Source organism: Grus americana, chromosome 13 (assembly GCF_028858705.1).
Source record: "Grus americana isolate bGruAme1 chromosome 13, bGruAme1.mat, whole genome shotgun sequence".
Classification (NCBI taxonomy): domain Eukaryota; kingdom Metazoa; phylum Chordata; class Aves; order Gruiformes; family Gruidae; genus Grus; species Grus americana.
In genome coordinates, this window is record NC_072864.1 from 9,785 (window position 1) to 34,894 (window position 25,110).

Sequence of the window (25,110 nt, forward strand, 5' to 3'; positions counted from 1 at the left end):
AGCATACACTGCATGTCATTTTAGGAAGAACCAGGTTTTCCTCCCATATTTGGTTGCCTCTGGACGTTAAAGAAAAATAATTTTCAATATTGTTCTAGTACTTCAAAAGATTAAACCCATCCACAGAAAAGCACACTACAGCTAGATTGCTAAAACAAAAGATTTGAGGGGAGAACTTTGTTTCAAAAGGAGGGGAGAGGAATTAGAGTAACAGCATAATTAAAAGCCTGGACTAAAAAGTCCATAAAAAAAAGATATATTATCCATGTAAATACAGTACATGACTTAAAATAATTTTGCCATCAATGTTGATTGTTCTCATAAATATTTTAGTGATTTATTCTTTTCAAATGTTGTGACAGGGAGACCCACCTCATAGCCACATTGCTTCCATCAATGACAATTGGCCTCAAGTTATCACTGTTATCCACAACTTCATCTTCAAGTGACAATTCAGGGCTTGCTATTTCCTTTGGGCAAGGGCCTCTTGGCACCACAGTACTAGTGGTACCGCTGGCACTGCTTTGTCCCTCTGATTCACTTTTGTTGCCAAGTCTCACAAGCTCTGCCAGAACATCATTGATGAGCGCATCTGCTCCCAATTTATTCAGTACAGCCTGGATCTGATCTCCCACATACCCAAGCTTTAAAGCAAAATCCATTTTAGCTTGGTATTCCTTGTCCAAATTTGTTTTGCATTTATCTAGCTTCAAGTCTTGTGTGATACTGCTCTGTGAAAAACTTGGGCGATCCAAACAAGGGGACCGACAGAGTGGCCGGTGCGGTTTAGTGGAAACCTCCTTTTCTCTCCACTGAGTATTGCTACAGCTGCCTCTGAAGTATGGTTGCTCAGGTTCACTTTCTGAGCTCGTCCATTCCTCAGATTCAGCACTGCATTCCCCAGCATCTTGTTCCACGTTTCTGTCTTCTCTGGAGTGCCTCTTCTCCATTTTCAGCTTCCCTACCATAGACCAGGCCGTCATCACATTCAGCTTCCAGCCAGAGATCTCAGTTCTCTTTCATTTCCAAAGCCACCTGGAATTCATACTCAATTGCATTGTGTTGGCCAATTAAACATTTACACAAGGCTGGAGTTAATTTGCCTTGCTTACTATGTTCTGGCATAAACAACACCAACATGAAGTTCCTTCAAAAAAAAAATTAGCTTTTGACAAATTCTGTGAAATACTCAACTACAATGATTTTGTTTACAAGTCATTAGAGGTCTCTAGTCATTCACATTTCTGTAAAAATTGATCATAATAAAGCATATAATTATGTTGTCTTTTTAATCACACATTAAACTCTCTTTCCCTCCCCCAGTTACTCTACGTACAAAAAAAATTACACTTCCCACACAATAAACTTACAGCTGGGATTAATGGAGTATCTCAGTAATATTTAAAGATAATACAACAGAAAAGGGTGACCCACCACTTTTACTAGAAACCTGTCTTTACAACCGTCTGCTGCAGGAACAGCCCGTCTACATCAGGAACAACTGTGTGGAGTTCCAGTATGTGTAAAATTTAACACAAATCATTTCGGCTTCTTGCAGTAAACTTTACTTGTTGGTTCTGACAGTAAACCCTTACTGCAAGCTGGCTGTTAGACAGGCAGAGGTCAATCACAAGACGCACAAAGGTTCTGCATGACGATCTTCTTGTGCTCTCTTTACTGTACCTGCTGCACTGAAAATTCCAAAATCAAGGATGGATATTACTGCATTTTGTCAGAAAGTCAGGATAGACACTCATAATTCTTGTCTTATACCAGAAGAAAAATTGTTCAAGGAATTCTAGTGAGAGGTCTGACAAACTAGAAGTTTCAAGTGACCTGTGAAGGGCTGAACTGATGTCATACAGCCTTTGAAAAATAGTTTTTAAAAGGAATTGCACCTATAGCAGTGCATGTTTTAGATAAAATAGTAAACTAAGACCTAGATATAAATACAGGTAACTGGAGAAAATTGATTACCAAAGTAATTAGCTAGAGGCCTACTTTCAGAAAGCTGAAAGTCCCACTTTTCTCTCCTCTGTAAACCAGCAGACTTGAGAATGCAGGATCCAGCGTGAGTAACAAAAAATAATGATGTAATAGCCTTGAAGAAACCATTTATATTAAATCCACTTTCTCATTTTGATAAATCTTGCTTTTGTTAAAGTCACCTCTTTTAGATGTAGCTACAGACAAAGAGAGGACAGACTGAAAGATAAAAAAATGAAAGGGTACCAAACTTCTGAAAGAGCACAGTTTTAAAGCTACATCTACTGCAGAGACTTCTGTCAGCAAAGATGTAGTCTGAAGAGGCATGAGAAGCATGATCCTGGATTTAAACAGCAGTCACAGAAGACAGACCTAATATTGACACCAGTATTCCAATATACCTTTGCTTTTAACAGTATAACCAGTTACCTTTGTGTTCTGACAAATGCTGTACATACAAGCTGTGGATGCATGAAAAGCTCTTTCCCAGGATTCCTGTGAGAACTTTTGTGACACAAAATAACATGACTTGGACACTGGAACAGAGATTGGTCAAAGATGTCCATTCCTAATAAGCTCCTCATGCACCCAAAAAGAAGTAAAAATAGAATAAAAATTCAAAAGTATAACTCACAGGGTTTTTTGGGGTTGTTGGTCACTAGTGTAACTAAGAGTAAATTTATCTCTCTTTCATGCACCTTTTTCGTCTCCTCTCATGTCTCTTCCACTCCTTCAGACTAGAAACAGGCATTAAAAGATGACAAAGTTTTCCTCAAAAGAGAACAACCACTCAGCCAAGTATATGAATTATTTATATACAGGACATTATCAAATACACTTGTATTCAAAAGCTTTTTAAAAATCCAATCCCTGTCTCCCCAAGAGACCACAGTGGCTCTTACTTAATTACTGTGGTCTACCAAAACAGCAAATAATAGGAGAAATACTCCCGTAATGTACAGCAGTGTAACTCCCTTGATGTACAGTAATGCCAAATCTAGGGACTAAAAATAAGTATTGGAATCTGTCTTGGGGGAAAAATTGTGTCTAGCATAGCTAGAAGAGCATCTTTGACATTGTTCTTTTATTATTTATTTGATTTTTTTCCTAAAAATAGAACTTTAAATTTTTCCACAGAACAAAGTTCAGTAGATAGTGAAATCAAGAGAATAATAATGGAAATGCTGACATGCATGAATATATTAATTTAGTGATGTAAAACAAACATAATGAATATAAAACCAAAATCTTACATACTAAAAATATCTTTTAAATCAAAACCTGATTTTTTTTTTTCCTGGAAAACGGTATGGACATTTTACAAAGCATTATAAGCCACAAAAGAAAAATGAAGGAACCACCAGTGTGCACATAAGTCAAAGCTTATTCATTCTGAGTTTTCATATCCTTTCATTTTTAGGTAATAAGATGCTAAAAAAATCATAGTCCCTAATATACCACTCATCTCAGAAAGCTTTCTTCCTTGATTATTTCCCTACATTAAATGGTGGTTTTCTGTTGCCTATGGGAGTATTTCAGAGAACAACAGGTCTAGAAGAGTGATAAAATTTTAAAATCAAACCCATAAAAATGTCAAAGTATCTCTAAGACAAGTCCCTATTGTCCTAACAACAAAACCCTGAAATTGTCTCAAAGTGAAACAAGGATTATTAATTTGTAAAACATTTACACAGTAATATATAATTACTTTAAACAGGCCAAACAGTAACATTCTACAAGACTGCACTCTAATTTATGCTCTTTTGTTATACATCTTACTTGACTATGGTAAATTTACATATTGGTGGTGACGGTAGATATACATCCAGAATACAATGAACTCCAACCCCAGTTTCCAGTGACACTGGAAAGTACCTACCTACTAAAGGTGGGTATTTTACAAATTTCTGTTTTTACAAATGAGCAATTTTAGGTAAATATCTTAGACTGAAATTTTATTTATTTGTGTGCTTTGTTTGCTTTGGGGATAGAGATATTTCGTATTCTATTCAATTCACTTGTGACCTCTTATGAGTGGCTAAGAGAGAATTACTCCCATCATTAACTGTGGGGGGGGGGGGAGGTTTAGAAGAAAAAAACTAGAGTATTCTAAAATATAGTCCTAGTTCTCATATCATGTGAAACACAGTCTGAGTGAAAATTTCTTTTGATGAATATGAACAGCAAGATTTTCAGCTACAGCTGTGTGGTTCTTAGGTAAGCAAGAAAATTAAATAGCAAAGGTGACTAGCTTCACCGATAACCATTAATGGTCTCAAAATTATTCCAAGCGGTGCCAAATGTAATGACTCTTACTTGTTCCTGTTCTTTTTGTGATACACATACATGCAAACACAAACATACGTGCATGCAGAGGGCTGCTCAAAAGCCTGGTTTCCTTAGGAAATCAAGCTAATTAAAGAAAATGCTAACCACTTATATCTAAAAAACCTGAAAGGCCAAGTTTTTAGTCAATCAACACTATTTTTAATACAGAAGAACCATATTCTAAGTCCTTTATGCAATATGGAATAAAAACACAATTTCCTTGCCTTTGAATGGAAATTCCAATGATGATTAGTTAGATTTAGTTTAGATTAGGTTAGATTTAGATACTTGCTGGTCTTTAATATTATTCATTCAAAGAGTATCCCTCTAAATACTTAGATATCATTATTATTACCATACTCTGTATTTTCATTTGAGATAATTTTCTCTCGCATAGCACTAATAGCAGTATATTTACAACCCAAGTACTTGTCAACATAGAAGTATTAATGAGCTTAATCTGGAATGGATTTTAATTAGGTCTCACATATAACCTTGTACCTTGCCAGAACTAAAACAAAGGAAATAAAAAATTATTATAAAAAAAATTTAAAACAACAAGGTTATCAACACACTGCACCCTCAGCTTACAAAACACTGCATCAAAGTAACACTTCATAAAACCTGTGGTAAGACTCATTTTTTTCAAATTTATGACACTGTACTGCTTTGGCACTGCACGAAGAACAGTGTGATTCTGTTGGTCCAAGTTAAAGATCTCCTTTCTTTTTCCCCAACTATTTAAACCAGATTTAATATTTGTAAAAGAAGGTCAAGCTATCGTGGTAGATGTCACCGTAAGATATGAAAGCAAAGACACTTCGCTGGCAGAAGCGGCAATGGAAAAAGTGAGAAAATATCAACACCTTCGAAATCAAGGTGAGAACTGACGAATACTAATAATATCAAATTCATGGGATTTCCTCTCGGTGCATGTGGGAAGTGGCATCATGGCAATTATGAATTACTTGCAGAGCTGGGACTCTCAAATTCCCGACAGGATAAAGTGGCTCGTCGTTTATCGAATCGAGCATTATTTACATCTGTGGACATTATACACGTGTTTGAGTCAAGCGCGGTCTATTGTAAGATCTTGAAATTGTAATGTACTTATACTGTGTATTGTAATGACTATTAATTAATAAAGAGGGGCCATCATCTAGGGTATAGCTAACCTGCTCACGACGGTTAGGGAGGGATTCTATCTAGTATGTAGGGACGATTTGGGACTCGATGTCATGACGCGTCTTCTCTCTTAATGAGATATCTAAATTTACCTGATTTGACTAAGGTGGACGGGCCACCTATACTTAACCCGGAAAAGGAACATGTATAATTTTATATATGTTCAATAAATAGCCAAATGCCTCGTCATCTAATTAGTGATGCGCATAAGAGAAATATGTGCAGTTAGCATCTAATGCAAGAGAGGAAGCGCTCGGTTAGCATGATGCTGATGAGTCAAGGCACACAAGATCCTTTGTATGGCTACCAACATGCCCGCCTAGCACAAAAAAATGGGACCATCGAGACCAGAGTAAGATATGGTGTAGTACACTCAAAACAAATGACACAAACTACCTCCTTACCTACAAAGCCCCTTAGGGAATTATAGAGGTGGTCAGCTGACAAAAAGCCATGACGATTGTGACGCAGTGACTCAAAGATCCAAAACGGGCACCTTACAACTACAAACACTGATGCTGAAAAGCACACTAGATCAACAAGAACAAGAGAACATAACTGATACTGGAGCAAAGCTCCTTGCACGCTTAAGGAAAAAGGCAAAACTGGAATAAGAGAAAAAGCTTGCGTGCCCAAGACCACAATAAAAAAAAGACCCCTGGATAGAGATTGTTATGAACACAAGCAATACACATCCTCTTCTCCAAGAAATTCCAGCGAGGACAGTGACAGAAACCTGTGCTGGAAATAAGTGCCTAATCCATGTCTTTAAGTAACAATGACTGCAACATTCAGATGGACAGCAAAGGAACAGATGCAAAAATTAAGTTAGGGAATGAAGAAAATAAAACATACAGAGAAGCAGAGACCTCAGAGTTCAGAAGGCTATATTTTAGTGTACTTAACACTTTACAAGATGAGACTCTTCCAACATTCAGGTCTGCTTATTGTGACGCAGAGGCCCAGATGGTTTGCGCCACATGTCTTGGGACCATCACACCTGCAGTCAGCTGTGATGAGACCAAAATAATACAGAACTCACATACATCCAGCTGTAAAACTTATCTGAGAAAAGGTGATGAGCTTTCCTTTCTTTCACAGCCATCCCTCAGTCCCAAAACTTTAGAAGCCTCTTCTCCTGAACTCTGAAGGAGAGCACCCCACTCCTCCCTGACAGCTCCTTCCCTGTATTTGCACCCAAACCCTCCGCATCAGCCACTCCTCAGGAGCTGCTCTTCTGAGCCATGCCCTGTGTTCTGCATGCAGCTTTTATCTTCCATCTTCCCATGAACTCTGGCCTCTGCTATGGGCCCACAAAATAAGCAAAGTCCTAATGCTTATTGTCTGCAAGGGGCCTGCTACAAGCTACAAAGGTTCTAGGAACAACATGGTACTCCATGAATGACTAGGAAAAGCAATAAGCTGTCCTATACCCTGAAAGATGCTACACCTTACATCTCTACTGCCTTTTTGAGAAATGCTAAGGCTCTATGTACAGATGCATACAAGATGCTCACCCCAACCCCTGCTAGATAATCTAGCATCAGACTTATTAAAAGAGATTATATTAGCAACTTACACAGTAAACAACAGAACTGGTGAAAGAAAGACAAGGTTCCATCTCCAATAAAGGCAAGAATTCCAGTAAAATGCACCACACCTAGAAATAAAGAAGAGAAAAATGCATACTATTAAGTCACCTTACAAACCCCTGAACACTCAATACAACATTACTGACCTAGAGTGGAAGGGGGGAAAAAAAAGCCCCACACAAAACACCACAGCTGTACACAAGTACACTTTGTACTCTATATGCTGCACCATCCTCACCAGTCCAGAAGCTCTTACTTCAGATGCCTCCAAATGTCAAAGCACATCTGCCCAAATAGTTGAGCCAGTGCAAAAGCTGCCATCAACTGAAGAAACAGAACTGACACCAGAGAAGCCCAGGAGCAGACCTAGCCCCCTAGCAGAGGCCTGTGGCTCATATACCCCGGGCCCCACCCACTACAATTCCCACAATCCCCTGGGAAAGGGGAGGGGCCGACCACCGCAAGACTTAAAAGACAGCCCGAGGAGCAGCAATAGGTTTTCTGAGCTGCCTTAAGTTTATAGCACATGAAGTGCTGAAGGGAGAAAGCAACAATACCTGCTTTTTTACTGCAACTACATCTATTGTATCAGCAACATGACCGGGTAGGTAATTAAACTTAATTTTCTGGGATGTAGATAGATAAAAATAAATATCATACTAAACTATGTAGGAAATCAGTTTGTTAAATACAGTAACAATATTGTTACTGAAAATTATGTGGTTTAGTTTCTTATTAAAAAAACCCTACTATGGTATTGGGGTGGGTTGACCCTGCCTGGGGGCCAGGTGCCCACTAGAGCTGCTCTATCACTTCCCTCATTCACTAGACAGGGGAGAAAAGGTATAACAAAAAGCTTATAGGTCAAGATAAGGATAGGGAGAGATCCCTCACTGATTATTGTCACAAGCAAAACAGACTGAACTTAGAGAGGAAACTCATTACAAAGCAAAACAGAGTAGAGCAATGAGAAATAAAATTTTAAAATGCCTCCCCCCACCCCTCCCATCTTCCTCGGCTCAACTTCACACCTGGCTTCAACCTCTGTCCCCCTCAGCGGCATGGGGAGATGGGGAATGGGGGTTATGGTCAGTTCATCACATGTTGTCTCTGCTGCTTCTTCATCCTTAGGGGGAGGACTCCTCTCATTGTTCCCCTGCTCCAACATGGAGTCCCTCTCACAGGAGACAGTCCAATGTGAGTCTGTCCTATGGGGTGCAGACCTTTGGGAGCAGACTGCTCCAGCATGGGTCCCCCACAGGATCACAAGTCCTGCCAGCAAACCTGCTGTGGTGTGGGCTCCTCTCTCCACAGGTCCTGCCAGGAGTCTGCTCCAGTGTGGGCTTCCCATGGGGCCACAGCCTCCTTCAGGTGCCTCCACCTGCTCTGGTGTGAGGTCCTCCATGGGCTGCAGGTGGAATTTTGAGAATCCCTTCTCAAAAATACTGCCAGTTGTAAGTTATTTACTGTAAATTGTTGATGACTTAGAGTAACCTCAATGGTCTCTCTGACTGACTCCCTTAACAGTACTAGATGAGTCCCAAAGGACAGAAAACACAAAAAAACCCCATAGAAATACAAGAAATCTATCAGAAACTCTATGAAGCTGCCTAATTAGCACTTAAGTGACTAGAACAAAAATGAATTGCAAAATGCATCAAAAAACACCATGGGAGATGTGTCAATATAAACAGATGAAGGCTGTCGCCTTCTCTGAAAAACTCAAGAGGAAATTTGAACCAAAGATCAACATCTTTGGGGTACCAGGAAACAAGTAGAAACATACTGTAAGACAGAAAACAAAAAGACTGCTCTGGAGCAGAAAGATGGCTTCAGAAAGGTTCTGACAGAACAAGAAACATTGTTGCAAGACTTGGGGAGGTCTCAAAGGGGCTGGAGAGACCGAAGAAGTCTCAGGGCTGCAATGAGCTTAAAAGGGAATTGAACAAAGTACAGATGTCCTCTGGGGACCTAACGGAGGTGTGCAGAATGGAGGAGAGGACCGGCGTAACGGATGCGGACTCATGAAGGGTTCTGAGGGGAAAAGAGGTGTGCAAAGTGTCCTCTTTGCACGGGGCACAGGGGATGTCTCGCAAGAGCTCAGAAAAAGGAGCGAAGAGTCCTGAAGCGGCCCGAGAGATCAAAGAAGCCTCAGACATAATGATGTGGAACTCTGAAGGGGACTTCAACAAAGTACACATGTTGTCAGGGGACCGAGGACTGAATGAAGGCATCTTAAACAGCGAAGAGCAAGATGAGCGCTCTGAAGTGCACACCCACCCCTCAAGCACCCAAAACAGAGCTAAAGTGCTACGAGACCGCTGTGGAGTATGAAAAAAGACTCAGAAGATGTTATTACAGAGAGTAGAAGAATTATGAGGGGACGGGGTGAGAAAAGGCGGCTTGGAGACAGAGCGAGGGCCTTGGAGTCTCAGCTGGGCGCCTAGGCAAATGACAGATGACTAAGCGAGAGAGGAACTGAATGGAGACACCCTCGATGGCAGAGAATAAGATAAAGGAGCGCTTTAAGTAAGCGCTTTTAAGTAAGATGGGAGGATCTGAGAAAAAGGGAGATAAAGTGCTACAAGGTGCCGCAGAGAAGGAAGAAGGTCTCAGGAGGTGTTGTGACTGTGAGGAGAGGGATGTCGAGGGGGGCTGGCTACGATAAGAGATCTTAGGGATGACAAGGAAGATCTTGGGTGATCATGTGAGCGGAGCACATGTGGTCTGGGGTGGCTGTGGACTGAACACGGGAATTTTAGATGGTGTAGAGGAGCAAATGAGTGCTCTGCAGCTCAAGGATGGCCCCACCTAAAGCGCTACGAGGTGGACGTGGCGTGCGAGGAGGGCCTCAGGAGGCATTGTGAGACAAGGGAGCCAGAGAGACAGAAAAATGATTGGGGATATGACGATTAAATCCAGAGGGGATCCGAACTGAGTAAATGTGTCATTGGAGGGCCGGTAAACCAATTGAGGCACGGCTAGAGGGAAGAGAGGACAAAATGATTGGGCTGGGTCAGAGATCTGGACTTGGGAAGTCTTCTGAGGGAACGAGACGGGCATGAGGTCCTCTAGAAAGCTAAAGGTGTGCTAAGGGTAACCTCGACAGCATCTATAGGCATCGTGACACCGTGAGAGGGGTCCTGAATGTGCCAGAGAGACCAAAGACAGCTCGGGGTCACAAGGAGGAAGTCCAGAGGGGATCTGAACAGAGTACAGATGTTCTCGGGAAGGCAGGGACCAAATGGAGGCGCCCAAGACAGCAGAGAGGACGGACGATAAGAGCACTCTGAGGCGCAGACAAACACGTGGACGGGTTTCTGAGAGAACGAGAGAGGATCAAAGTCCACAACAGAGCTAAAACAGGGCTGTAGGACACTGAGAAGGTCTCGGGAGGCACGGTGCCCAGGAGCAGAGAGATCGTGAAAAGCTCAGATGGATAAGAGAGATGGAAAGGGAGGTAAAGTGCGAGGAAAATGCTGTGGAGCGCAAGGAAGGTCTCAGGAGGCATCCTAGATGGCGTAGAGAAGAAAAACAATGCTCTCTTTTGGGAACGGGGATCTTGAGAGGCGCAGTTGCAACAAAATGAGTCCAAAGGGGGCTTACGGAGCTAAAAGTGTGCTGCAAGGAACATCTAAGACCTTGAGAGGCATGGTGATGGTAGCAGAGGGGTTCTGAGAAGGACAGACAAATGAAGGCTCGAGTACCTGATGACATAGTCCGGGGGGATCTGAATGGACTACAGATGTCCTCAGGGGACCAGGGACTGAACAGAGGTATCCTAGGTAGCACAGAGGACAACACGAGTGATCTGGAGATGAAAGATGGCATCAGAAAAGGTTCTCGGGGAGGGAGAAGGGCACAAAGCGCACTACTGAGCCAAAAGAGGACCGTGGGGCACAAGGATAGACACAATGATGGGAGAAGAGTGCTGAGAGTGAAAGAGAGACAGAAGGCAGCTCTGGGACACAGTGCAAAACTCAGGAAGGCGCCCCAGCAATGTACAGATGTCCTTGGGGGACAAGCAACTGAATGGAGACATCCTAGATGGGAGCAAATAAGGTAAGAGAGCTCTCGGGCACAAAGAAAGCCTGAGGAAGGGTTCCGTCTGCATAAGAGAGATACAAAGAGGACCACAGAGCTCGAAGGGTGCCATGGGGTAAGAGGACAGCCTCAGGCATCGTTGTGACAGGAATGAAAGGGCTACGGGGGGGGTCGGAAGATGGACATAGAGACAAACAAAGGATTGGTGACGCAATGAGGTACTCGGGAGGGGATCTGAACAGAGCGCAGATGTCCTCGGCAGAGCGGGGACCGAACGGAGGCATCCGACATGGCAAAGGGGGAGGTTAGGGTGCTCTGGAGCATGATGATGGCCTGAGAAGGAGTTGTCTTTGAGTAAGAAAGATACAAAGCCTGCTGCAGAGCTAAAGGATGGCCATGGAACACAAGGTCGCTCGCAGGAAGCTTCATGATGGAAATAGAGGCGTGCTGAGGTGGTTGGAGACACAAAAGAAGGATGGAGGACACAAAGGTACTCGGGACAGGATTTGAACAGAGCACAGATGTCGTTGAGGAGATGCTGACTGATGGGAGGTGAGCACAAAAAGACTGCTCTGAGGAAGAGGGATGGCCTGAGGAGATGTTCTGACAAATGAGAAGGGTACCGATTGCGCTCTGGAGATAAAAGCATGCGGAGGTGACCCTATAAAGCCTTGAGATGAACCGAGAGAAGACAAAAAAAACCCCCAAAAGGCACTAAGAAAATTTAAAAAGCACAGGGTACGTGACAAGAAAACTGAAAAATAGGGATAGACGTCTTGATAAAAGCAAATACGGAATGAAAACTGGAAAAAGAAAAGGACATGAGGCAGAGGAGGAAAAAATTAAAAAATAGGGAGAGAAAATAAATTAAGGACAGAAAATGAGATGAAAGTACACTGAAAAACAAAATTTCAAAATGAAAAGAATGATGAGAGTAAAAACCTGAAAAATAGGGACAGTGAACTACATAAAAGTAGGCATAGAAAGAAAATTTAAAAAGCGAAGCGCGGAAGCGCATCGTAAGTGACAGACAGGAAAGAATTAAAAAACAGGGATGGGAGCTTGATAACAGTGCCATCAGTCTTAAAATTTTCTTTCTAAGGAAAGGCAAGAAAAAAATTAAAAATGAAGCCTGAACGGGATAAAAGCAGACCTAGAAAGGGCATGGTAAAAATGGATTAAGAAAATAAGGGGAAAGAATTTGAAAAATGGTAGCAAAGTAAAATGCAGACAGAAATAAAATTTTAAAAGCAAAGATGTAAAGGACAGACAATAAAAAGACTTAAAAAATACAGACAGTGAACTGGATAAAAGGAGACATAGAAAGTATGAAAAGCAATGGGGATAAGGAAAGTAAAGAAAAAATTTTAAAATAAGGAGAGCTAACTAAACAGAAACATAGAAAGTAAATTTTAAAAGTCATGGGGTTAAGAAGGAAAGATTAAAAAATAAAGACAAGGAACTAGATAAAAGTAGACCTAACAAGTACATGTCAAAAGTGACAGGGTACGTGACAGACAGGAAAGACATAAAATATAAGGATAAGGAGCTCGATAAAAGTTGACAGAGAAACAAAATTTGAAAAACCGAGGGATTGAGAGGAATGAGTTAAAAAATAGGGTCAGCGAATTAGACGAAGACATAGACAGAAAATATAAAAAGCGAGGGCACTAAGGAAAGGCAAGAAATAATAACAAATACAGTGACCTGGATAAAAGCAGACATAGAAAGAAAATTTAAAAGTGACGTTACAGGACAAACAGGAAAGAAATAAAAAATAAGGATAGGCCTGTTGGTAGAAGTGATCATGGAAAGAAAGTTTAAAAAGCAATGAGGTACAGGACAGAGAGGAAAAAAATTAAAATAGGGACACCAAAGTAGATAAAAACAGACATAGGAGAAAAATATTAATTGCCAAGGGATTAAGAGATAAGATGAAAAAAATAGGGACAGCGAACTAGAATGGACATGTAGAAAGAAAATTTGTAAAAAGGCAGCAAAAGGTAGGACGAGAAATAATTCAAAACTAACGACATCAAATGGCATAAAAGTAGACATAGAATGTTTTAAAAGCAACAAGCACTAGGAAAAGTAAAGAAAAAAGAAAAATAGGGATAGCGAACTAAATAGGTGGAGATAGACAAAGTAAATATCTAAAGCGGGGGGTACAGGAAAGAATTAAAAATAGAGGTAAGGAGCTTGACAAAATTTAGAGATGTAGAAAGAAAAATTAAAGCAAGGGCACTAAGGAAAGATAAATAATTTTAAAAAATCGAGACAGCGAATGGCATAAAGGTAGAAAATTTTAAGAGCAACAGATTAAAGAAATAAGGAAAAATATGAAATAGGGACAGTAAACTAAAACAGAGATGCAGAAAGAAAATCTAAAAAAGTGACGGCAGTAAGGAAAGACAAGAAGTAATGAAAAGACAGAATAAAGACAGCGAGTAGGATAAAAGTAGAAAATTTTAAAAATGGGGATTACAGAAATAAAGGGAAAAAATTAAAAAATAAGGACTGCGAACTAAAACATAGATGTAGAAAGAAAATTTTAAAAGGGATGGCACTGAGGAAAGCCAAGAAATAATTAAAAAATAAAGACAGCAAACAGCAGTAGACAGAAAATTTTAGAAACAAATATGAATAAGGAAATAAGGAAAAATTAAATAATGGTGACACTGAACTAAAATGAAGTAGGAAAAAATTTAAAAAATTAAAAAGGTACAGTACTAAGGAGGGACGAGAAAAAGACATTGAAGGGGAAAAAGCAGGCATAGAAAGAACATTTTAAAAGTGATAGGCATTAGTAAAATAAAGGAATAAAATATAAAGCAGGGACAGCAAAATAAGAGAGTTGGAGAAAGAAAATTTAAAAAGGAGGGCACTAAGAAAAGGCAAGAAATAATTACAAAACAAAGACAGCTAACAGAATAAAAGTAGACAGAAAATTTTAAAAGCAACAGTGATTAAGGAAATGATGGCGAACTGAAATAGAGATGTAGATAGAAAATTTAAAAAGCGAGGGCCCTAAGGAAAGACAAGAAATAATTAAAAAATAAGGGTAGGGAAATAAAGATGGCAAATGAGACAAAATTTTAAAAGCACCAGGGATTAAAGAAATAAGGAAAAAAATATGAAATAGGGAGAGTAAAACAGATGTACAAAGAAAATCTAAAAAGTGAGGGCACAAAGGAAAGACAAGAAATAATTAAAAATAAAGACAGCAAAATAAAGACTGTGGTGGGGATAAATGTAGACAGAAAATCCTAAAAGCATCGGTGATTAAGGAAATAAGGAAAAAATTAAAAAATAGCAACAGTGAACTAAAACAGACATGGAAAGAAAATTTAAAAAACAAAAGCACTAAGAAAAGACAAGAAATATTTTTTAAAAGACAGGGAAGGGAATAAAAGTAGGCATAGTAAGAACATTTAAAAAGCAATAGGCAGTAGGCAAATAAACAGAAACATTAAAAAACAGCGATGGCATACTAAAACAGATGTAGAAAGAAAATTTTAAAAGTGATGGCACTAAGGAAAGACAGGAAATGATTAAAAAGTAAAGACAGCAAACAATAAAAGTAGACAGAAAATTTAGGAAGCAAATGGGATTGAGGAAACAGAAAAATTAAATAGTGGTGACATTTAAAACAGAAGTAGAAAAAATTTAAAAGCAATGGCACTAATAAAAAACAAAAAGTAATTTTAAAATAAAGACAGCAAACAGGATAAAAGTAGAAATTTTTAAAAGCCAAAGAATGGAGACATAGAAAGAAAATTTACAAAGTGAGGGCACTAAGGAAAGATTAGAAATACTTCAGAAATAAAGACAGCGAACGGGGGAAAAGGTACACTGATGAAAGATTTAATAAGCGAGAGATTAGGGAAATAAAGGAAAAACATTTACAAATAAGGACAATTAATTAAAATGGAGACATTGAAAGAAAATGTAAAAAGTGTCAGCACTAATGAAAGAAGAATAAAATTAAAAACTAAACACAGCAAATGGGAGAGTAGACAATGAACATCTTAAGAGCAAGAGCGAATGGGGGAAAAAAGGAAAAAAATTAAAATTTAGGGACAGCGAACTAAAATATTTTAAAAGCAATGGCATACATGACCAACAAAGAACAATTAAAAATAGGGACTGGCAGGTTCATAAAAGGAGACATAGATAATTTTTAAAGTGACAAGGTAAGGGACAGTGTTTTACCACTTATGTTTTATTTAAAAAAAAAATAGTGAAAGGCAGATTTGCCTGGGGGAGCAAAAGGTTCTGCCTTGAAGGTAGAATGTTTCTTGCAGCGTGGTTTGAAGAATCTGGCAAGCTATCAAAAGCAAAGGCAATTCTGTGGAGTCGCTAAAAGCTTTTAAAAAGTCCGTGTTTGCCCTCTATAAAAGGCTGGGTGCTTTCACGAATAACAACTGTAGTGAGCAAAGTAAATGACACAGAGAGAGAGAGACGATCAATGTATTACTCTTTAACAGCCTTCAGGCAGCGATCACAGGTGGAAAAATCCCGGCGTTTCACAAACCGAACCTTTTTAAGGCGTTTCTCGTAGAACTGACGATCGGGACGCTGTTTTGCTGCCGCCCCCAAACGTGGGTACTGCGGGGGGCGCCGGACTCTCCCGAGCAGACAGCCCTCGCTGCCACACGGCGGGGCGCCGCTGCAGACAGAGCCCGGAGCCTCTGGGCATGGGGCCGGCACCTTACTTGCCAGTATGCCTAACGACTGGCAGGCAAACCCGCCCTGGGGAATATCTACTGAGCATCACGAGATGCTTACAAGAAGACATCTGAAAAACAAAAATCCCAAATTGTAATTCGGCATATTTAAACAAATAGCACAGAAGAAAGTAAAGGATAGTCATTGAGCAGGAGGAGTCTACGTAAAGAGGTCAGCTCAAATACTCATCCTTTCAAAGCCAGTGATTTGAACACTTAAAAACAGTATTAAGACTAATTGATATGATTTTGAAGACATTCTTAGCATAAAAGTAAACACTCTTGCTGGTGAGCCTTGTTGTAAGGCTTGTCCCTTACTTACAGCACTGCTGCATGGAGATAAGTCTGTGAGGCTGCAAGACGATGTTGTACCGTGATACAGAATACAGAACAAGTTTCAGTAATTCACTTTATACTAAAATGGTGTATGTATGTTTATATTAAAAATACTTACAGTATTAAAGTATGTTATTGTCCTTTTGCATTAATTTAACTTGCATGGCTGTGAATTGATACCATTAAATTATCCATCTTCAAATGTCACCATTTAACTCCAGCTGGCAACTAAGCACTGCACAGCCGCTTGCTTGCTGCTTGCTCCCTGCCTGCCCCTTGCCCCCCCCCCCCCCCCCCCCCCGCAGTGGGATGAGGGAAGAGAAGCAATGAGTAAAAGTGAGAAAACTCAGGGGTTGAAATAAAGACAGTTTAATAGGTTAGGCAAAATCTACATGCACAAGCAAAGCAAGGAATTCATGCACCACCTCTCATCAGCGGGCAGGTGTTCAGCAATCTCATGTAATGGTTACTTGGGAAGACAAACACTCTAACTCTGAGCATCCCCCTCTTTCTCATCCTGTCCCAGCTTTATATGCTGAGTATGACATGATATGATATGGGATATCCCTTTGGTCAGGTGAGGTCAGCTGTCCCAGCTGCATCCCCTCCCAACTTTGTACACACCCCAGCCTACTTGCTGCTGGGGTGGCGTGAGAAGCAGAAAAGGCTTTAACTCTCTGTAAGCACTGCTCAACAGTAATGAAAATATCTCTATATTATCAACACTGTTTTCAGCACAAATCCAGAACGTAGCCCCATACTAGCTACTGTGAAGAAAATTAACTCTATCCCAGCCAAAACCAGCACACCAAAATACACAGTTATAATTTGACTAGGAGGTGTTTTTTGTGTTCCGTAATTAGGAGGGATGTCTGGCCAGCTGCACTGCCCAAGAGAGATGCTACTGAACTGCCAGGGAAACACGCCATTGAAAGCGAGACAGAAATAAAGTATTTAAGAGCACGCCGTCAAAATATTGGGGGAAAAAAAGATTCTAACATTCACTTGCCTCTCTTTTTAAACATTTAGAACAAATACCTAACTGCTTAAATACACCTAATAAATTGTAGGCTACAGCTATTTGGCAGTTAGGGTTTAAACAATGCAAGTTAGTTTGTAAATTATACAATTTAAACTTTTTTTTTAAAGTTTCATTTATGATAGAAAAATCAGAGAGATAAGAGATCCCCCGTATGGTTTTACTTTTGGACAAAAAACTCCACCAAAACCAAACCAGTGCTGCAATACATAAGGCTACGAAAAAGGACTGGCAGATTTGTTAATGCTTTTGCCTGTACCGAAGCATGCAGAGGAACATGGTTTTATATCTCAACTATTACAACTGAGAATACAAAGTCCAGTGATGCCATGAACTTTTGGAAGACGTGCTGTGCTTGGGTCTTTGGAAGGAAAATGACTTTTTAAAAAAAAAAAAAAAAAAAAAAGAGTGAAAAGTCTTGTTGCTGATGGATGACTTCTACTGCCAAGTACATTGTCTCTGAAGATCCGCTCTAATGGGAAGTTCATAAAATGCAACTTCTTTGAATGAGAAAGATCTCCATTCTGGAAAATCTCTTTCCAACTGAAGTAAAAAATTACACACTGCAGGTTAAGGAAAAAGGACACTAATGAAGCAATAACTCACCAAAAAACACATCAGGACTCGCTGTCACTAGTTACAAGGGTGCTAATGCTTCTTGGGAAAGCCTGGAAAACATGCAGAACTGACGCTGATTTGTCCTATTTTGTCCGTGTCTCTTCTTCGATCTTGATTGGTTTTAGTACAGATGCTAGTATCTCAGTAAGGTTTTCTGGAACTACTATAAGATATTTTAAAAACTTATTGACTAAAAAAGCATAAAGCTTTTATCATGAACATCTGAATGGTTTCGTTCCTCTTTTAGTACAAAATTCTTTTCACAGTATCATTTAATAGTAAGCACACAGAAACAGAAGATTATGCTTTCAGGAAGAGAAAATGAACAGAGGGAATACGCTTTGCATAGGTGTAACACGCTCCAGAACAGACCTTATTTTATTTTTAGTATTTGTGTTAAAATATTTCATACAAAAACTACAGAAGGAGAATTGGCACGTTCTTAAAGATAACTTTAAAGTCCATACTACAAGTACCTTAGGAAAAACGCAGACACACATTGTAGACATACCCTGTACTTGCAGACCATTATGGATCCTTTCCATCTGACTTGTACTTTCTTGGCAGAAGAAAGGGCTGCCACGGTGAAATGGTGGCAGTTGACATTCAGCTGAGAGAGGAAAAAACCATTTATCATAAAGCTGGGTAGGAATCTAAAGCTGTCTCCTTTTTTTTGTGAAGGTTTATGAAGACTACAACTGAGCGGAGGAAAAAGTATTGTGCATCATCTTTGGTACGGTTGTTGACACAGGCCACTAGAGTTTTTGCATTTTTTTAGACAACCGTGCTTTTTTTTGACTCATTGGCAGCTTTAGTTTCACTAGAGCTCGCTTTCCTAGATACACAGAGATGACAGACACAGATACCTACATACATTTTCTCAGGTCTACATATAGCCAAGATTTCCTCACCCTATACATCCCAAGTTGAATATTTTTGTTAAAGAGTACGACAACCCATCTGTCCTTGTGAACTGCCTCCTTGCAAAAAAGTTAGGATTTTTTTCATGCTATTTCTCCAAACAGTCAAGATCTTTTAAAACTGCAGCTGTACCACCAAACTTGCTTAGGGTCCCCCTCCCAGCTTTTGCTGTCCTTAGATTTAACAGGCACACGGTCTATTCCATCTTCCAATGGCAAAAAACCGTCACGGTCTCAGACCCAGAGCACAACCCTACAGATGTTCGCACGCAACTTGCTGTTTTGATGAGGAGCCACTGAGCATCCCTGTGAACATAGCAGCACGTGCAAGATTAGTTTCACCTACACTGCGAGTTTACTGATGTCAACGAATGTAGTTTCTGAAGCTTTAAACTGAAAACCGTATCTTGACACTCTGCCACTTGAGAAACAATCCAGAACTAGAATTCTACAAAAATGTAGTAAGACAATTTGCAAATACATAGCAGAAACAGCTTCAGAAATATTTAGACCAGGAACAAGGGAAAAAAATAAAACAGCTTCATCACGCACACAGGGAAGTAGCAGACAGAGAAAAGCATCAGCATTCATAGCTCCTAGAGAAAACAGGCATTCTCCTTCTATTCCTAAACCCATCGGTTAGGTCTAAATATCACAGCACTGCTGTGGCAATGTTGAGAGTAGGGAACAACAGCCCTGCCACTGGACATGCTATTGACTGATGCTATTTATGTATCAGGACACATAAACAGAGACACATGTTTTGCTACACACAACCCTGAATTTCCTGAAAATTTATGTTTACCAAAAATAACCATTTGGAACATATTGCCAAACAACATTTGGCAATAGAACTTCGATGTGTGTATGTTTTGGTTTAACCTAGCAAGCAGCTAAAACAACCACACAGCCATTCCCTCGCTTCCCCCGCTCCCCTCTCCCCAAGTGGGATAGGGGAAGAGAATATTAAAAAAAAAAAAAAAAAAAGGTAAAACTCATAGAGATAAAAAGTTTAACAGGACAGAAGGGAAAATAATGATGATAAAAGAGTATACAAAACAAACGATGCATGGCACAATTGCTCACCTCTCCTATGAGGACAGGCTGAGAGAGTTGGGATCGTTCAGCCTGGAGAAGAGAAGGCTCCCGGGAGACCTAATTGCAGCCTTCCAGTACCTAAAGAGGGCCTACGGGAAAGAGGGGGAGGGACTGTTTATCAGGGAGTGTAGTGACAGGACAAGGGGAAATGGGTTTAAGCTAAAAGAGGGTAGATTTAGATTAGATATTAGGAAGAAATTCTTTCCTGTTAAGAGTGGTGAGGCACTGGAACAGATTGCTCAGAGAGGTTGTGGAGGCCCCGTCCCTAGAAGCATTTAAGGCCAGGTTGGATGAGGCTTTGGGCAACCTGTTCTAGCGGAGGGTGTCCCTGCCCACGGCAGGGGGGTTGGAACTAGATCATCTTTGAGGTGCCTTCCAACCCAAACCATTCTATGATTCTGTGAACTGCTGACCGATGCCCAGCTAGTTCGCGAGCCCCAGAAACTGGCCAACTCCCCCCAGCTAATATACTGAGCATAAAGTCATATGGTCTGGAATATCTCTTCGGCCACTTTGGGTCAGCTGTCCTTGCTGCGCCCCCATCCAGCTTCTTGGGCGCTTCCTGGGGAAGGCTCATGTCTCCTCACTGGCAGGGCCTGCGTAGCGGAAAAGTCCTCAGTTGTAAACAGTGCTTAGCAACAACTAAAACTTAGTGCGTTGTCAATGTCATTTTCATACTAAATCCAAAACACAGCACTATACCTGCTACTAGGAAGAAAATTAACTATCCCAGCTGAAACTAGGACAGTTTGACACACACACAAATTTTTGTTAACTTGCCATTTGCTTCCTGTTGTTCTTCCTTCAGAAAATCTACTTGTAGCCAAGTTATTCACTACTGCTTCCAACATTTACCTTACCAGCACATTTACATGGGCAAGTAACTTAATTGCTCTTCTAAAGTTATCCAGATGACAATTACAGCCATGAAAGAGGAGTGAAAGAAGGAAAGGAGAAGTCACACAGCAAGCGAGCTCTGCAGGCTGACACCAGTCAACATTGCACTTTTTTTTTTTTTTTTTAAAAAAAGAACCCACAACAAAAAAACCCTCAGAAAACAAACCACGCACACCCCCCCCCCCCCCAACCAAAAACCACCATGGCCTTGTATCTCTTCCCCCTTCCCTCCCCCGCCCACCTTCGGAACTCATCCCTGTCTCAGCATATTGTCTTGTCAGAGCATGAAGTGCAGATGATCTGTATTCAAAGGACACGTGCATGTGACAAATACATGTTCAGAAATAGTCCAGATCTTTAAGACTGGTGTAATTTTTGTGGTTTTAATAATCGTAACTCAATTTATTGACACACACACTTGTGAGGAAACTAATTAACTTTTAAATGTAGCATCTCCTTGGGGAAAAATGTGTTAGAGACTGGAAAAAAATAATGATTCGGCGCTACCAACCATGCTGGAGCGGTGGGGAAATTAATGAAAGTGAAGACAAACAGCAGCAACATTAAGTGAAATTTGGCTTTAATTCTGATTGTGTACTTAAGAGATTCTGCAAGTCTACACACCTCAATCCTGTGAACGACGAGTCCTTTTTTGGAAGGACAAACTTTTATGTAACTTATGTATGACTTTTATGTCCTAGATTGAAGGCTCCACAAAACAAAACGTGGATTGAGCCACGGGACAACATGCCATCAACATTGTAATGAAATTTAAAAAAAAATTCAAGTTTAAATATCAGTTTCCATCACATTTCATTCATTACATTTCTACTGGCATCTAGATACTCAAAAATTAACAATATTGACACCACATATTACTAAAATTTTAGTTATGCATATAAAATAAAAGGCTATTTCCAACTTGCCCGTAAAATTAGTATGAACAAACAGAAGAGAAACACTTGACCCTAAAGAAGGTAACAGGCAGCTGTTAATTGATCATAGATGAAAGTTCATTCTTTTACCTGAAAACATTTCTAACTACCAAGGGAGCAATTCAGGAATGAGACGTGCTCTGTTAACTGCAATTTTTCATCAGCTTTTCTGCACTGGCAGCAAATTTGCCTTTTCTGTGGGTTTCACGTGGAGTATCTGTAGTGTCCTTCAACTTGCAATTGTTGATCCCCGCTCCCCCGGCCCCCTGTGTGCTATTACCTGAGCACTAGGTGAAATAATCCATGCAGGATTTTCTTCAAGCGATGCAGAAGGTGACACTGGGAAAACAGGAGGCAAAAAATGAACCCCTTTGTCACACCCGGCCAATGGTGAAAAGACAGGGGAGGATTCTGCCAGAGGCCGCGCAGGGCCAGGCCATGGGCCCCAGGAGCTCTGACTGGCCTGTTTCTCTCCCCTTCGCCAGGTACCGAGGAGATGACGCCGCCTCGCCTGTGCCCACTCACAGTGGGGCTGCCCCTGGAGAGCCGAGGTGTTGAGAAATTCATTTACCAAACAATGATTAGCTTTGAATTTAACAAGTCCTATGAGCGATTGATGTCTACAAAGAAGATATCCTAACCTTGAGAATAGAAACATCCCAGTGGGATTGCCCAAACAGGGTCGATAAGGAAGAACAGCTTGGCCGGACAACAGAGTTGGGAAACATCCAAGGAGAAGAAATTGTCCTCGAGACTCGTGACCATAAAAGGGAAAAAGGAGTGGGGGGCTAACCCCCCAAACGACCGACAACAACCACCCGAGACCCCCGCCCATGCGTAGCGTAGTTTTGCAATGCCAGCATTATGTAAATGTAGTAGATAGGCGGAGACTTCTTGGAAAATGCATGCATATTCTCGTCTTCAAGGTATGTAAAGGGTATGCACGATAGGCGGAGCGAATGCCTGCTCTTTAATACTACATTAGAGTTAAGGAGTTCTTTTCTGGTTTTTTGGTAACAGAGGGACCCCCCACCTCACTCCTGCCCTCAGAAACAGTACCAGGAAAGACCCTCCACGCAGAGAGAGGCACGTGGCACAGATTTAATCCCCAAGGAAGAGGCCAGGCTTCCTGCTGGCAGAAGGGCAACTCACCTCCCCGCTGCTCAGAGGTCCTTGCTGGGGACAGCCCTGCCTGTGCCTGACCACTCTTCAGCCGTGCTGGGAGTGCAGTCCAGCCAACACATGCTCCAGTGAACAGACACTCCAGCTAACTGCATCTCCTGCTCGTTACAGCTGCAGGTAATTTTGGCTCCGACTAACACATGCTCCTGCTTGCTACAGTTCTGGCTAACTGAAGGCCCCAGCCCTGCACTGAAACTCCATTTGTTTTTCAGCTCCTTCTCCTTACAAGCTCCATCTGTTTGCAATAGTCTGGGCTTTTGGCAAGGTCATAAATCAATTGCTATCACAACTTAAGTATTACTATTAAACATCATAGCTGTACATTGTATAAACATTATTTTGTATTATTATTTAGTTAATAACTATTCTAAAGCAGCATACAAAGAAGAGCTGAACGCAAAGAGGGCACGTGGGGTCTGAAAAGCACACCAGCCCCCACAGACGTCCACCTCAGATGTTGAGTTCAGCCTGGTGCATGCCGGCCTCTGAAACTTCAGGATCCAACGTGACCAGACCCCCACCTCCGAGGAGGGGGTCTGGGACAGAGTAGGAGCTGAACTGGGGTCAGTCATAGGTGAGCCCCGGTGCACCACCTTCCCCTTTTCACAGCTCCAGGCTACCCCTCGCCCCAGCAACACCTCACAGCCCCAGCGCAGCTCCCCCTGTCCCAGCGTGCTGGCCTCCCCACCATTTGTTTCACATTGCCCAGGACATTCCCCGTTGCAGGGACCCCATCAGCCCTGAGCGCAAACCCCCAGTCCCAGCTCACCTTCTCTGCAGTTGCAGTCACAGTCCTGGTCCCAGCAGGCGATGCTTGGCAGTGGCTCCATCGTCCCAGAAAGACTCCAGCGCAGCCACCCCGAGCTGTGCAGCCCCTGCTCAACTACAGCACGTTGGACATAGAGGGGCCATCGCCATTAGCCCCAGTGGCTGCACCTGGGGCTTTCTGTCCCCAGCCTTCCAACCCACAGCTGTAGCTGGTGAGGAACAGGAACCATCACCATCAGTCCCCAACAGCTGGGGCTACCAGGGCAGCAGAGTGTGCCCTAGCTCCCGAGAGCAGCCTGCTAAAAAAAAAAAAAAAAAAAAAAGAGGAAAAGCCCTGGGGTGCACAAAAAGGAAAAAGGATGAGTTTTAAGGGAAAAAGAACAAACTGAGAGCTATGGAGTGCAATGAAAAGAAGAAAAACACCAGAGGATGACAGGGCAAACTGATGACTCTGTGAGGCACAGCCAGCCAAAAGCAGAAGGCTCAGTGGCACACAGAATCCCTGTCTCCCAGCACCATCCACACAAGCCCCAGCCCTCTGCCTGAGACACAGTGGGGACATCTCAGGGTGCTGTAGGCAAAGTCACAAGCAGCCTGGGGACTTCGTGCAGCCCTGGGAGGGCCCTGGCTGCCCCTGGGATAATAGAAAATGCCACCACGAGCCCTGCATATCCATAAATCCACAGCAGCCCTGTGAGCAGTGCTGGAGTTCTCCGGGACTCCCCCAGTGACCCAAAAATGGCCTAAGAGACTTCAGGATCAGCTCCCACTCCCTCAGAAGCAACAGGTAGCCTCCCTCCCTTGGGTACTGTCCTCCGGCACTTCCTACTGAATGTAAAGGGACTGCAGGCCCAACATCCACAAGTGTAAAGAATAAAGCAATTATTAATTAATGCCCCCAACACCTGCAAGGGGGCTCAGTGCCAGTATGCTCACCCTTCCCCTATGACCCCTTAAGAGTCATTACTGGAGCAGCATTCATCAGTCTGGTGGGGAAGAGTCAGCTCCCACTGCAGCAAATCAGTGAGCAGCTGTGAGCCTCCCCTCTTGCTTTTTCCTTTGGAGATAGGATCCAGCTCTGGTATTTGAGAGGAAGATCCCTAACCTCACCTGTTTGTTCCTCTGCCCTACCCCTTGACTAGGACTCTGCAAGAAACTCGCACAGGTCTCAGGTTGTCCGCCACCCCAGCAGTCTGGCTCAGCATGTCATGCCTGCATCATATCAAACGGAGACCTCGCATCAGAGCGCAGATTACTGTAGAGATCCTAACCAGACGGCTATTGTACGATCGAGGAGCTAGCGATCCATGTAACAGTTAACCTGAGAAGGTGCAGGCCTGAGCTGTGCTGTGTTGCATGTTTAGCTTCGCCTTCCAGCCTGTGTTGTGCCCTGCTGCGCATATCCCTTGCTAACCAAGTAAACTTACTTGGCTAACTGTAACAAAGGAGCCCGTA

At 41.8% G+C, this 25,110-nt stretch overlaps 2 long non-coding RNA genes across 2 annotated transcripts; both read right to left on the minus strand.

Annotated features, from left to right (window-relative positions):
* Positions 1 to 2,621: 2,621 nt before the first annotated feature.
* Positions 2,622 to 8,461, minus strand: LOC129212096 (uncharacterized). The gene is made up of 3 exons (XR_008579067.1): positions 8,123 to 8,461; positions 7,079 to 7,159; positions 2,622 to 6,509 (listed from the first exon to the last, which is right to left on the minus strand). It is a non-coding gene; the product is annotated as an uncharacterized LOC129212096 (long non-coding RNA).
* Positions 8,462 to 15,453: 6,992 nt separating this feature from the next.
* Positions 15,454 to 20,112, minus strand: LOC129212095 (uncharacterized). Its single transcript, XR_008579066.1, has 4 exons — positions 19,862 to 20,112; positions 18,367 to 18,465; positions 17,844 to 17,905; positions 15,454 to 15,933 (listed from the first exon to the last, which is right to left on the minus strand). It is a non-coding gene; the product is annotated as an uncharacterized LOC129212095 (long non-coding RNA).
* Between the last annotated feature and the right edge of the window lie 4,998 nt (positions 20,113 to 25,110).